A 12,816-nucleotide genomic window follows, 5' to 3' on the forward strand; every position below is an offset into this window, starting at 1 on the left:
ATCTCGCGTTATTGCACTTTTTGTTTGGCGGTATGATAATAAATCATTATTTTTTGCTTCGTTTTTTATTTTTATTTTTTAAGGGGTTCGCTAAAGGGGTTAACTAATGGGACAGTTTTATAGGGCAGGTCGTTACGGACGCGGCGATACCTAATATGTGTACATTTATTGTTTGTTTTTTTTATTATTTTAAAAAAATGAATTTATTGGGGAATATTTTTTTTTTTTTTTACTAATTTATTTGGCGATTTTTTTAAATTTATTTTTACACTTTTTTTTAAATTTTTTTTTACTTTATTACATAGTCCCAGGTGGGACATCACTGTCCTGTGACAGATCGCTGATCTGTCACATCACAGATCACTGTGACAGATCAGCAATCTGTCACAGGCAGTGCACAAGGCTTCCTCATGCCTGCGCTTTGCAGGCACTGAGGAAGCCAGCTTCCCCAGGCCCCCGAAGGCCCCCGTCGCCATCTTGGATTCGGGGGCCTGGAGGATAGGAGTCCCCCGCAGCAGCGCTGCACATTGCGCTGCCGTGGGGGGCTCAGGGAAGCACGGAGGGAGCCCCCTCCCTGCCGATGCTTCCCTTTAACTCCCGGTACACCGCGATCGCGTTTGATCGCGGTGTGCAAGGGGTTAATGTGTCGGGGGCGGTCCGTGACCGCCCCTGACACATTGTGCCGGGTGTCAGCTGTGATAATCAGCTGACACCCGGCCGCGATCAGCGGCGCTCACCACGTGGGCGCCGCTGATCGCGGTAGACGTACTATCCCGTCCCCGGTCATACGGGCCCGGGTACCGTGGACGGGATAGTACGTCTCATGTCAGGAAGGGGTTAAGCAACATACAGAATCTAAGGCATCTGAGGTTTTTGTAAAAAATTTCTTTAAAGACACCTTGCTGCGTTTAACTGATTATTCCTATCCAAATTCCACTAAGGATTTTGATAAATTTACAAAAAATCAAAAAATACCGGATTCTCTTAAAAATTATGACACTATAGATTCAAAACTACCTCAGATCCTCCCTACATTCATGGAATCAATGGATAAATTACGAAAAGACATTATCACCTTTAGGGATTCCTTGGCTAGTTTTGAGGATTATAAGCGGAGAAATAACATAAAGATTAGAGGAATCCCTGAATCAGTGCAGTCCTCACAACTGAAAGAATACATTTCCATGATGACCTCCCATTTGATCCCGAATCTTAAAGAAACCAATTTGATTGAAAAAGCTTTCAGAATACGTAGACCGCCTTCACTGCCCTCAAGTGTAAGCAGAGACGTTATTGTCTCATTTTACCCCAATTGGGTAAGGAATACACTTTTAGGGATATCAAAAGATCCGCTACTACTACAGTCTCCATATAAACACCTGATGTTCTTTAAGGACCTGTCTAGATCAACCCTACAAAAACGCAAGCTGTTTCAATTTACCACCCGTAAGCTCCTGTGTAGCGGAATCTCATAACTGGACTCAATTTTCTACTTTGCAAGTGAAGTTTGCATCCAGAATAATTCCTGTTTCCTTACCAGAAGAGGGAATCGACTTTTTAATATCTGCTGGAATAATCTCTTCTGGGGCCTCAATTGGATCCTCCTCGCCGCCCAATTCAGATCCGTGTCCAAACTGAGTGTCTTGGGGTTTATAAGTATTTTGATTGGCAAAGAAGTATTTTCCACTTTATGGCTTTTGAATGAATCGGACTTTACCTCCCCAAGGTCTTAGGGTCACTTATATGTGCACCCGGACGCGACAGGTCTATATATATTTATTAAGCGATTACTTGCAGTGATCTGTAGTCTCAAGTATTGTAAAACTATATACTTTGTGTACTGTCTTTTTGTATTTTAACAAGTGTTGGCGTTTATAATAAGCAACTTTCTCAGCTTCTGTATTAAACTGTACGTGTTTTGCTAGGAGTAACTTAGGATTCATTGAGGTATATTGTTGTATTGCTTTTTTATTTACAGGTGTTGGTGTTTGTAATAAGCAACTTAAACCTTGTGCAGATTTACTGTATGATATGCACACAATCCTTTACTGGATACTTTATTAAGCTTTACGTGTTCAACTGTTAATAACCCATGATAGTGTATATATGTATGCCTGTCTTTCCCCTATCTTTATAGGGTTTTTTTTTTTTACTTCTTTCCCCATCCCTTCTTTCCCTTGTTCCATTGCCCTTTCCTCCTTATCACCTTACTTTCCTACCACTTTTCCCTACCCTTTACCCATACCTTTTAAAAAATTTAAAATACCAATAAAGATCATTTGAAAATAAAAAAGAAAAACTGAAATATCACATGGTCATAAGTATTCAGACTTTTTGCTCAGTATTGAGTAGAACCACCCTCTTGAGCTAGTCCAGCCATGAGTCGTCTTGGGAATGATGTAACAAGTTTTTTACATCTGGATTTGGGGATCCTCTGCCATTTTGCAACACGGCATATTTTGATGCACTGCAGCACTTTTTGTTTTGTGATCCTATTATGTTATTTATTATATATCTTTTATATTTTGAGTAAATTCACCTTTTTGCACTATTTTTGTGTTATATATCTAAGGGCTTTCCACAAGTTGCACTTTTGTGTAAACAGTGTATATTGTCATTTTTCTACCTTAGTGTGAATACTGTGGCTTGGTTTACAGCTATATATATATCCTACTCAAAAAAATAAAGGGAACACTATTCCATTTGCAATAGGCTGTTTGTGTTCCCTTTATTTTTTTGAGTAGTATATATAGTATATATATTTTTTATATTATTTATACATCTTCCAATACGTGCTCCAGATTGATTCAGCTGTATTTTAATTTTGATTTTATTTATTATTATTCAATAAAAAATTGTTTATATATACTTTTTGATACTTTTGTCTTTTTTGCATACTTTTTTGTAGAATTTTATTTTATATTTGTGCTTGACAATTTAATTTTGTACAATTGGTTTCAATTCTGCTAATTGACTTAGGCGGCAGCAGTCCCTTGGTACATGGCCCCCAGTCTCCACAATTTCTCCCAGTGTGGACTCTCCGCATTGTACCAGCAAGCATCCAGGAAAATCGCCTGTGCCCTTACCAACGCACTTACTGGGACTGTCCACTTAATGACCGACACATGGACAAGTGCTTGTGGTCGGGGACTCTTCATTTCTCTGTCTGCAACAATTGGTTTCAACCTGGATGGTGCCAAGATCCGACCATCCGGGCTGAAACCACGGGAGAATGAGCTGCTGCCAATGCAGAGTCAGTGACTAGTGGTGACCTCATTGAGTTTACCACAGGTCACTGAGGCTGCTTTCCTAGCTCACTTCAGTGTGAGCTCAGTGAGTTCACTGTAAGAAATTCCTCACTGTGAACTGCGGTGAACTTACTGAGCTCAAGGCTGACCTTGAGACTTTTTCTCAAGGTGCTGGTGGTTATCTCACTAGGTTCACTGCAGTTCATAGGCCCAGCTCACAGTGAAGTGAACTTGGAACAGAAGCCTCAGTGATCTGCAGTAACTTCGATGATGTCACCGCTAGTCACTGACACTGCGCTTGCAGCAGGTCAGTTTCCCATGGTTTTCAGCCTGGACTGTCACATCTTGGCACCGTTCAGGTTGAAAACCGATTATCACAGGCATGGATTACATCGTAAGACAGTATGCAGGACAGGTGAGGGATATTGTTGGGGTTGTTTTTTTTTTTTTTTTTTTTTACTGGAGACCTGAAGTGATGAGCGAACATGTTCGCCACTACTCGTTACTCACCCAAGTATCACTGTACTCTGTGTACTCAGCGAGCACCGAGCATTTCTGGGATTACTTGGCGGGAACTCGGGTCTCCACCCAGCTTTTTTGGCGGACTTTACAGAACCAATCACGATGCAGGGATTGTCTGCCAGGTAATCAAATGCCACAGCCATATTTGTTGATTGGATGGCCGTACATCATCATCAGGGGTATAAAAAACTGGACGCCGCCCTGCTCGCAGCATTCAGCTCCAGATTGGGATAGTGTAGGGAGAGCTGCTGCCTTGATAGGGTCAGAATTGGAGATTTATTAGTGTGTGGGGTCTACCATCCTAAACAACTCAAATCCAGCTAAAACAACAGTCCTTCTAAGGACTAATTCCGGAGTATATAGGTTCCAGTGTTAGGCAGGCAGGGTAGTGTACGTCGCTTTATACACATCAGTGCAAGGCCTACAGGCACTGTATGTGTGTATATACAGTACATATCATTGCATATATCAAGAGGGTCATGTGTTCTGGTGCTGCTGCTGCTACCTGTGGGATATATTGGCCGTATATACCTAGCCCCAGGTCTAATTGGCTTTGAAATTTTTTTGGGCCAGTGCTAATAGAGCTTTTTTTATTGCAAAACAATCCATAGCTCTTTTTTTTTCTCCATTTGCTTTTTGACACTGCACAATACAGTCATGTCCTTTTCCTAGCACAGCATGAAAATCCAGCAATTTTAAACGGGTCCCAAACATCCCTTTTGAGTGCGCAGAGAAATATTTACTTTTTATGTGGTATGGTTAAGTAGTTTTTTTTGTGTCTTACACAATTTCTTGACACTATTTTGCTGAACCCCCCCAAAAATACAGACAGGCCACATATTTTATAGTGTGGTATATCTGTGACACACCTCATTCATCCGTCTGCTAAAAATTTTGGTCTTTTTAGCCCTAAATTCATTTTTTTTGCTGTCTGGCACTGTACTTACATACCACACTATTTAGCCAAAAAATTAAAAAAAAACAGGCCACACATTTTTCGGTGTGTTATCTGCATGCCAGCTCATATCTGTGTGTGCTCAATGTTTGGCCAGTTTATGCCCGTTTTCTTTTTGGGTCCGGGGTGTCACTGGATTTATATACAGCAGTATTTACCCCCCCTTACCCCCCCAAAAAAAATTGTCATAGCGGTATCTCTGTGCCAGCTCATATCTGTGCATGCTCAAGGTTTGGCCAGTTTACGGCTGATTTCTTTTTTGATCCTGGCTGTCACTGGAGTTAGATACAGCAGTATTTAGCCCAAAAATTAAAAAAATACAGGCCACACATTTTTCAGTGTGGTATCTGCGTGCCAGCTCATATCTGTGTGTGCTAAAAGTTTGGCCAGTTTGTGACTGTTTTCTTTTTTGGTCTGGCGTGTCACTGGACTTATATACAGCAGTATTTACCCCCAAAAAATAAAAAATAAAAAAATTGTCGTAGTGGTATCTCCGTTAAGCTCATATCTGTGCGTGCTCAAAGTTTGGCCACTTTATGGCCTATTTTCTTTTTTGGTCCTGTGTGTCACTGGACTTAGATACAGCAGTATTTAGCCCAAAAATTAAAAAAATACAGGCCATCTGCGTGCCAGCTCATATCTGTGTGTGCTAAAAGTTTGGCCAGTTTGCGACTGTTTTCTTTTTTGGTCTGGCGTGTCACTTTTCTTATATTGGTTTGGTTTTGGTTCAGTGTGTCACTGGACTTAAATACAGCGCTATGTTGCATTACTTTAAAAAAAGCCCACATTTTGCAGTGAGGTATATCTGTGACACGCTTCAATACTTCCGTGTCTCAAAAATTGAGGCATTTTTGGCTTAAATTCCTTTTTGCCAGTCTGTCACTCTCGTTATATCCAGCACTCTTTTGCATCCAATAAAAAATATATATAGTTTACAGTATGGTATATCTGTGACATGCCTCATCCATCCGTCTGCTAAATCAGGATCCTGACAGCGCCGGCGTACAGCCTCCGCTGAGCAGGGACTCACCAGCACTGTAGGGACGCTTGGGGACCAGGACAGCCAGAAAGTATAGGTGCACAGGACCTGAATGCTGAAGTTAAGCAAGCCGGCACGGGACCTACGGTCATGTGACTGCAAGGGGGCGGGGCTTAGCGTCCAGCTTTCAGAGAAGATAGAAAACTCTGAGTTGGGCAAAACTGAGGTCATTCACCATACGGACAGCGAGGTACAGGAAGGATAAACAGACGGGAGGTCAGATAAAGCCAAAGGTCATACACAAGAGGGCGACACGGTGCCAAGGGGACGAGCAGAGAGAAGTCGGGTCACAAGCAGAGAGTCATACACGAGAGGTAGTGCAGTACAAGAGGGACAGGCAGAACTCGTAACAGGGACAGAACTGGATCAAAACCAAACAAGCAAGCAAGATATCAGGGACAAGGCACACGTACGCACAAGGTCAACTAACTCAGCCGAGGGCAGGAATATAACTGACACCGGACCAAGGTCCAGTGAGCATTAAATAGCCGCCCTCTGCCAGGGAGAGGCGGAACAATTAACCCCCAGTCAGACCAGGATGGGCCAAAGCGAAACCCCATCCTGGATCATGACACAGCCCACATTTTACAGTGGGGTATATCTGTGACATGCCTCATACATCCATGTCTCAAAAATTGAGGCATTTTTCTGTCACTCTCGTTATATCCAGCACTCTTTTGCATCCAATAAAAAAAATATATATATTTTACAGTGTGGTATATCTGTGACACACCTCACATCCATGTGATTAAAATTTGGGGATTTTAGGCCGGTATTCCAGTATTTTCCAGTCTGTTACTCCAGTTATATACTCTGTTGCTTTTTTTAAAAAAAAAACAAGCCACATTTTACAGTGTGAAATGACGGTAAAAAGAATTCAGTTTAAAGTTGTAATGGCAACTTCATGACTGTGTTAAATGCTCCAAGTACTACCACCGCCATCATCTAGAGGCAGCCACTGTGCAGATAGAAAGTCTGAGTAGCAGAGGGTGAACGCTTAGGCGCTGTTGTACTCTGTCTTGTACTCTGTCTCTGTATTACGAAGGCTAAATCTTTGTGATGAAATCATGCCTGGAAGAGCCAACGCAAGATTATGTGAAAGTTCACGGGGACAGGACTCGCAACAATGGAAGCCTGGTGTTCCTGGGCAGGATTCTGACAAGCCCTCACCTACTAATACTTAAATAGGTGGCTGCTGATGTTTCAAAGGAGCCCATGCATTGTCCAGAACTGAAGATAGAGAATTTGACGTTTCGGCTGCATTTCAAGAGATGTCAATTGGAGATGTTAATTGGAGTGCATGGTGGTCGGAGATGTGACTTCTACACCACTACACAAGCTGTCGCCTCTCCACTACCCGATTTGCCGCACACCCCACCTTCTGTCTCTTTCCCATTCTCTCGCAGAATGATAGTCTGCTAGGACAAGGTCCACTCCCCTCTGTAACAGTCTGTCATTGTAATTTTTTTGGTTTATTTTATTCCTTTTTATGTAATCCCTTGTCATGTACAGCACCATTAAATTAATGGTGCTATATAACTAACTAAATAATAATACTAATAATACCATATGGGTGTTTCCTAGAGACAATTCATCATACATGTTATTGAAGGATATTTTTATGACAACTCTGTTCAGCTGGGCACAAACTATGTCAAATTGGTAGCTATACCCCAGTGGGTGTTGGCACAGTGTCATGTTGACTACAGTCCCCAGAAGTTATGTAGGTCCCTAATCTCACCTCTACTTCAGCAGCATGAAGAATTAATTGGAAAAGCACGTGGTATTGGTGTAGCTGTTGTTTTCTTGCCAAAGAAACTCAATAACATCAATTAGGTGGTTAGCCACACATGGAATGGAGAAATAGTAAAGATGACAATTAACAGGTAGTTTCACATTTGAGGTAAAACAAAATTCAACAATTTCCTTTAACTCTTACAACACATTATATTCAAAAGCCTTGAAGAAAAAGATGAATATATTGTGAAGCTAATAGGGATGAATAATTAATCACACCAATGATGTTACATAATTCTAAACATACACAACCTATCAGTGGTGAAATTATTTTCCAACGAAAAGTATCAGACAAGTGTTATCTTGTGGAATGATATGAGCCACAATGCCCTTCAAATTGCAACAGTTGTGGATGTACTGTAGAATTTTCTCTTTAAATTTGGAAGTGCATGCCTTCTATGCTGCTTGCATTAAATAACTGATTTGCCAGATATGTACTGAGTCAGGATGACTGGTCCACGGGTACCTGTGCTGCGCCGGTTCTGGACATGTTTTGGCTGCGTCCCCTGTTTACCAGCGGAAGGAATAGGGGAACGGGCAGGTCCAATTACACAGAACAAGGGATTGTGTTTAGACAGGGAACAAGCCCGGAAGCTGAGGAGAAAAAATTACAAGGAGTGAGTCCCCAGCTGTGACCATGTGAGCAGCAAGGGGGGCAGTGCAATATGCACCCAAAGCACTGCTGTCATGATCCAGGACGGGATTTCGCTTTGACCCGTCCTGGTTAGACTATGGGTTAATTGTACTGCCTCTCTCTGGCAGCAGGAGGCTATTTAGTGTTCACTGGACCTGGGTCCAGTGTCAGTTATACTCCTGCCCTCGGCTGAGTTAAGTGACCTCTTGTATACGTGTGCCTTGTGCCTGATATCTTGCTTGCTTGTTCGGTTGTGATCTGGTTCTGTCCCTGTTATGAGTTCTGCCTGACCCTCTTGTACTGCTCTACCTCTCGTGTATGACTCTCTGCTTGTGACCCGACTTCTCTCTGCTTGTCCCCTTGATACCACGTCGCCCTCTTGTGTATGACCTTTGGCTCTGTCTGACTACCCGTCTGTTCGTCCCTCCTGTACCTCGTTTGCCTGTACTGCTGTGACCTCTGTTTTGCCTGACTCTGAGTTGTTTGTGTGGTGTCCTGTCCTATCTGAATACAGGACGCTAAGCCCCGCCCCCTTGCAGTCACATGACCATAGGTCCCGTGCAGATTATTCAGTTTCAGTGTCCGCAGGTCCCGTGCTTCTTTACCTTCCAGCGCTGACTGGACCCTGACACTATTAGCCTGAAGCACGCATGGTCACCTCTGCTGCCCTGCTCCACAGGTAACTCTTAGCACTGCTTCTGTACTCAGGACACGCGCACTGGCTCTATGAGCAAGTGCAGTGCGGTGTCTCTGACAACCGCGCTGTGGCAAAATGCAGCAGGCAGACAGACTCGGTAACCAAGAGGCAGGGGCCCAGCTTAAGAGGAAGCGGGCAAGACAGCTATGATTTTTGGCATGGACAAGCAGCACATAGGAGGCTGAGTAGTGTGCTCTGTACTTAGAGCAGTTTTGCTGCAAAGGACTGTTCCCATAGTCTCCCACCACTAATAGCAGTACTGCCATTTAGCAAGGTGCCGTTTGCCCAGTAACCACCAGAGAGCCAGGCGTCGTGCTCTCCTTGACCGTGAGTACAGCGTACGAGCGCAGTAGAGAGAGCCAGTTCATGCCACATGTCCAGTTTCGATAACCAATATTTATAAGGCACAGAGGAATGACAGAGGACGTTGGTACGGTCAGCAAGGTACTCCCTCAGCATCTTCAAAAACATTGCATTCCTTGTAACAGTACCCTGTGCCTCTGTGTCAGGGTGATGAGAGGGTCTGTTAAAACTCTACAAGAACTTTGCCATTGTTCCACTGCCTCTGCTGTATTGGAGTTGTGTCTCTCTCACCTGTTTTCCTTGGTTGGCCAACGAACTGTGTCCTCTGCCGCCAGTGTTTGAGATAGTAATTTTATTACAAATTCCGCTATAAGGGCCCTCTGGTACTGCAAAATTTTAGTACACCTGTCTGCCTCAGGACTAAGAGATATAAAGTTCTCCGATTATCGTGGGTCTGAAAGTGTCACAAATCAGTATTGCCTGTCTGTCATCCAAAATTTTGAGAGCACGAGGGTCATGGGAAAGGCAGCATAACATAAAGTCAGCTCAACGTGCCCCAGACTGCTAACAGGCAAGAATTCCGTGTCGTCACCAAGGAGGCGACTAACCATGCTGTCCTCCTCCTACTTGTCCTCAGGCCTACAACACTTACAATGAACCTCAGTAAGATCATAGTACAAACATCAAGTGAGGGGTCAGCACGCATTCATCAAAGCATCGCATTAGCTAAGCATCCAGCAAAAGACAGTTACTCCATGACAAGGAATTAACATCCACCTTCTCTCTTCACACAGGTAATCATCTTATTCAACTTCTGATCTGCACCAGCCTGCATGTATCTCACTCCATTCAATGTTAGCAAGCAGTGTGAATGGTAATCATGTTATTCAACTTCTGATCTGCACCAGCCTGCATGTATCTCACTCCATTCAATGTTAGCAAGCAGTGTGAATGGTAATCATGTTATTCAACTTCTTTGCTATAATTCACGTGTTACACTGTTCTCAGGATTTAAGGTACTGTCACACTTAGCGATGTACCAGCGATCCCGACCAGCGATATGACGCGGTCAGGATCGCTGGTACATCGCTAAGTGGTCGCTAGTGAGCTGCCACACAGGCAGATCTCACTAGCGACATCGCTGGGGACGGGCGTCACTACTTACCTGTCACACCAGGCGATCCTGCGTCCTCCCGCCCGGCTCCACGCGTCGCTCGTCGTCACAGCAGGAAGCGCCACAGGAAGCTGACGACGAGAAACAGTACAGGACGTTCTCGTGCGATCGGCGATAACCAGCGGGGGAGCCGGTCGTAGGTAAGTATCAGACACAGCGATGTCGCTAGCAATAGCGCTATAACATCACAAGTTATAGCGATATTGCTAGCGATATCTCTTAAGGTACTGTCACACTTAGCGATGTACCAGCGATCCCGACCAGCGATATGACGCTGTCAGGATCGCTGGTACATCGCTAAGTGGTCGCTAGTGAGCTGCCACACAGGCAGATCTCACTAGCGACATCGCTGGGGACGGGGGTCGCTACTTACCTGTCACACCAGGCGATCCTGCATCCTCCCGCCCGGCTCCACGCGTCGCTCGTCTTCACAGCAGGAAGCGCCGCAGGAAGCTGACGACGAGAAACAGTCCTGAACGTTCTCGCGCGATCAGCGATAACCAGCGGGGGAGCGGGTCGTAGGTAAGTATCAGACACAGCAATGTCGCTAGCAATATCGCTATAACGTCACCAGTTATAGCGATATTGCTAGCGATATCTCTTAGTGTGACAGGCCCTTTAGTGTGACATGCCCTTTACTGTTGTATATCCATGGGGGGGACTCACTGGAAATGTTATCTCAGGAGATGTGCTTTAGCATAGAGATGGAATCAGGACTGCGTCTTTGATCATCTTTTGCACACCAAGAGGTGTTGAGCAGCTGTTGCTAATTTATAACTAAGCAGCTCCCACAATCCCTCTCTCCTGGCCCTGTATTGGGGTGTATAAATTTAGAATGATTCAAAGGGGTGCAAGAATGTCTGGGGCTTGCATGCATTCAACAAAGCATCGCATTAGATAAGCATCCAGCAAAAGACAGTTACTCCATGACAAGGAATTAACATCCACCTTCTATCTTCACACAGGTAATCATGTTATTTAACTTCTGATCTGCACCAGCCTGCATGTATCTCACTCCATTCAATAATAGCAAGCAGTGTGAATGGTAATCATGTTATTCAACTTCTGATCTGCACCAGCCTGCATGTATCTCACTCCATTCAATGTTAGCAAGCAGTGTGAATGGTAGTCATGTTATTCAACTTCTGATCTGCACCAGCCTGCATGTATCTCACTCCATTCAATGTTAGCAAGCAGTGTGAATGTGTCATGATCCAGGACGGGGTTTCGCTTTGGCCCATCCTGGTCTGACTGGGGGTTAATTGTTCCGCCTCTCTCTGGCAGAGGGCGGCTATTTAATGCTCACTGGACCTTGGTCCGGTGCCAGTTATACTCCTGCCCTCGGCTGAGTTAGTTGACCTTGTGCGTACGTGTGCCTTGTGCCTGATATCTTGCTTGCTTGTTTGGTTTTGATTCGGTTCTGTCCCTGTTACGAGTTCTGCCTGTCCCTCTTGTACTGCGCTACCTCTCGTGTATGACTCACTACTTGTGACCCGACTTCTATCTGCTCGTCTCCTTGGTACCGCGTCGCCCTCTTGTGTATGACCTTTGGCTTTGTCTGACCTCCCATCTGTTTATCCCTCCTGTACCTCGTTTGCCCGTACTGTGAATGACCTCCGTTTTACCCGACTCTGAGTTTTCTATCTTCTCTGAAAGCAGGATGCTAAGCCCCGCCCCCTTGCAGTCACATGACCGTAGGTCCTGTGCCAGCTTGCTAAACTTCAGCCTGCAGGTCCTGTGTACCTATACTTTCTGGCTGTCCTGGTCCCCAGGGGTCCCTACAGTGCGGGTGAGTCCCTGCTCAGCGGAGGCTGTACTCCGGCGCTGTCAGGATCCTGATATTATAACTGACCAATACCATTTTTTTCTCTGCTCCCGTCTCCTGTGTGTGTGATGGATCCTATGCACGCTCTTTCTGAGCAGGTAAAACACCTGACCTAGATGTCTCAGAAACTCCTTGGAGAACGAGTCCTGGCTCAGTCTCAGCAGCTGATCGCTGACACTGTGCAGGGGTTTTTTTCATCAGGGGCTCGGGATATTACATTAGTTTCCCCTGAGTCTCCAGTGAAGTTACCGGATACCTTTTCTGGAGATAAAAAAGAGTTCAGAGTTTTCAAGGAGGGCTGTAAACTTTTTTTTCCGTAAGACCACACTCTTCTGCGGATGAAAGTCAGAGAGTGGGGGTCATTATATCTCTGTTAAGGGGAGCCCCCCAAGCTTGGGTTTTCTCCCTTCTGACCATGGCCCCTGAGCGTATGATGGTAGATGCATTTTTTGAGGCCCTGGGGCTTATTTATGATGAGCCTGATCGTATGCGTATGGCTGAGGACATGGTGATGGGTGTGTGCCAGGGGAAGCACTCAGCTGAGTGGTTTTGTTCAGAATTCAGACGCTGGGCTGCTGAGGTCTATTGGAATGATGCCGCCCTCCAGGGTTTGTTCCGTAGA

The sequence above is a fragment of the Dendrobates tinctorius genome, unplaced genomic scaffold (assembly GCF_039654945.1).
Source record: "Dendrobates tinctorius isolate UK_male_01 unplaced genomic scaffold, ASM3965494v1 ptg000184l, whole genome shotgun sequence".
Lineage (NCBI taxonomy): Eukaryota > Metazoa > Chordata > Amphibia > Anura > Dendrobatidae > Dendrobates > Dendrobates tinctorius.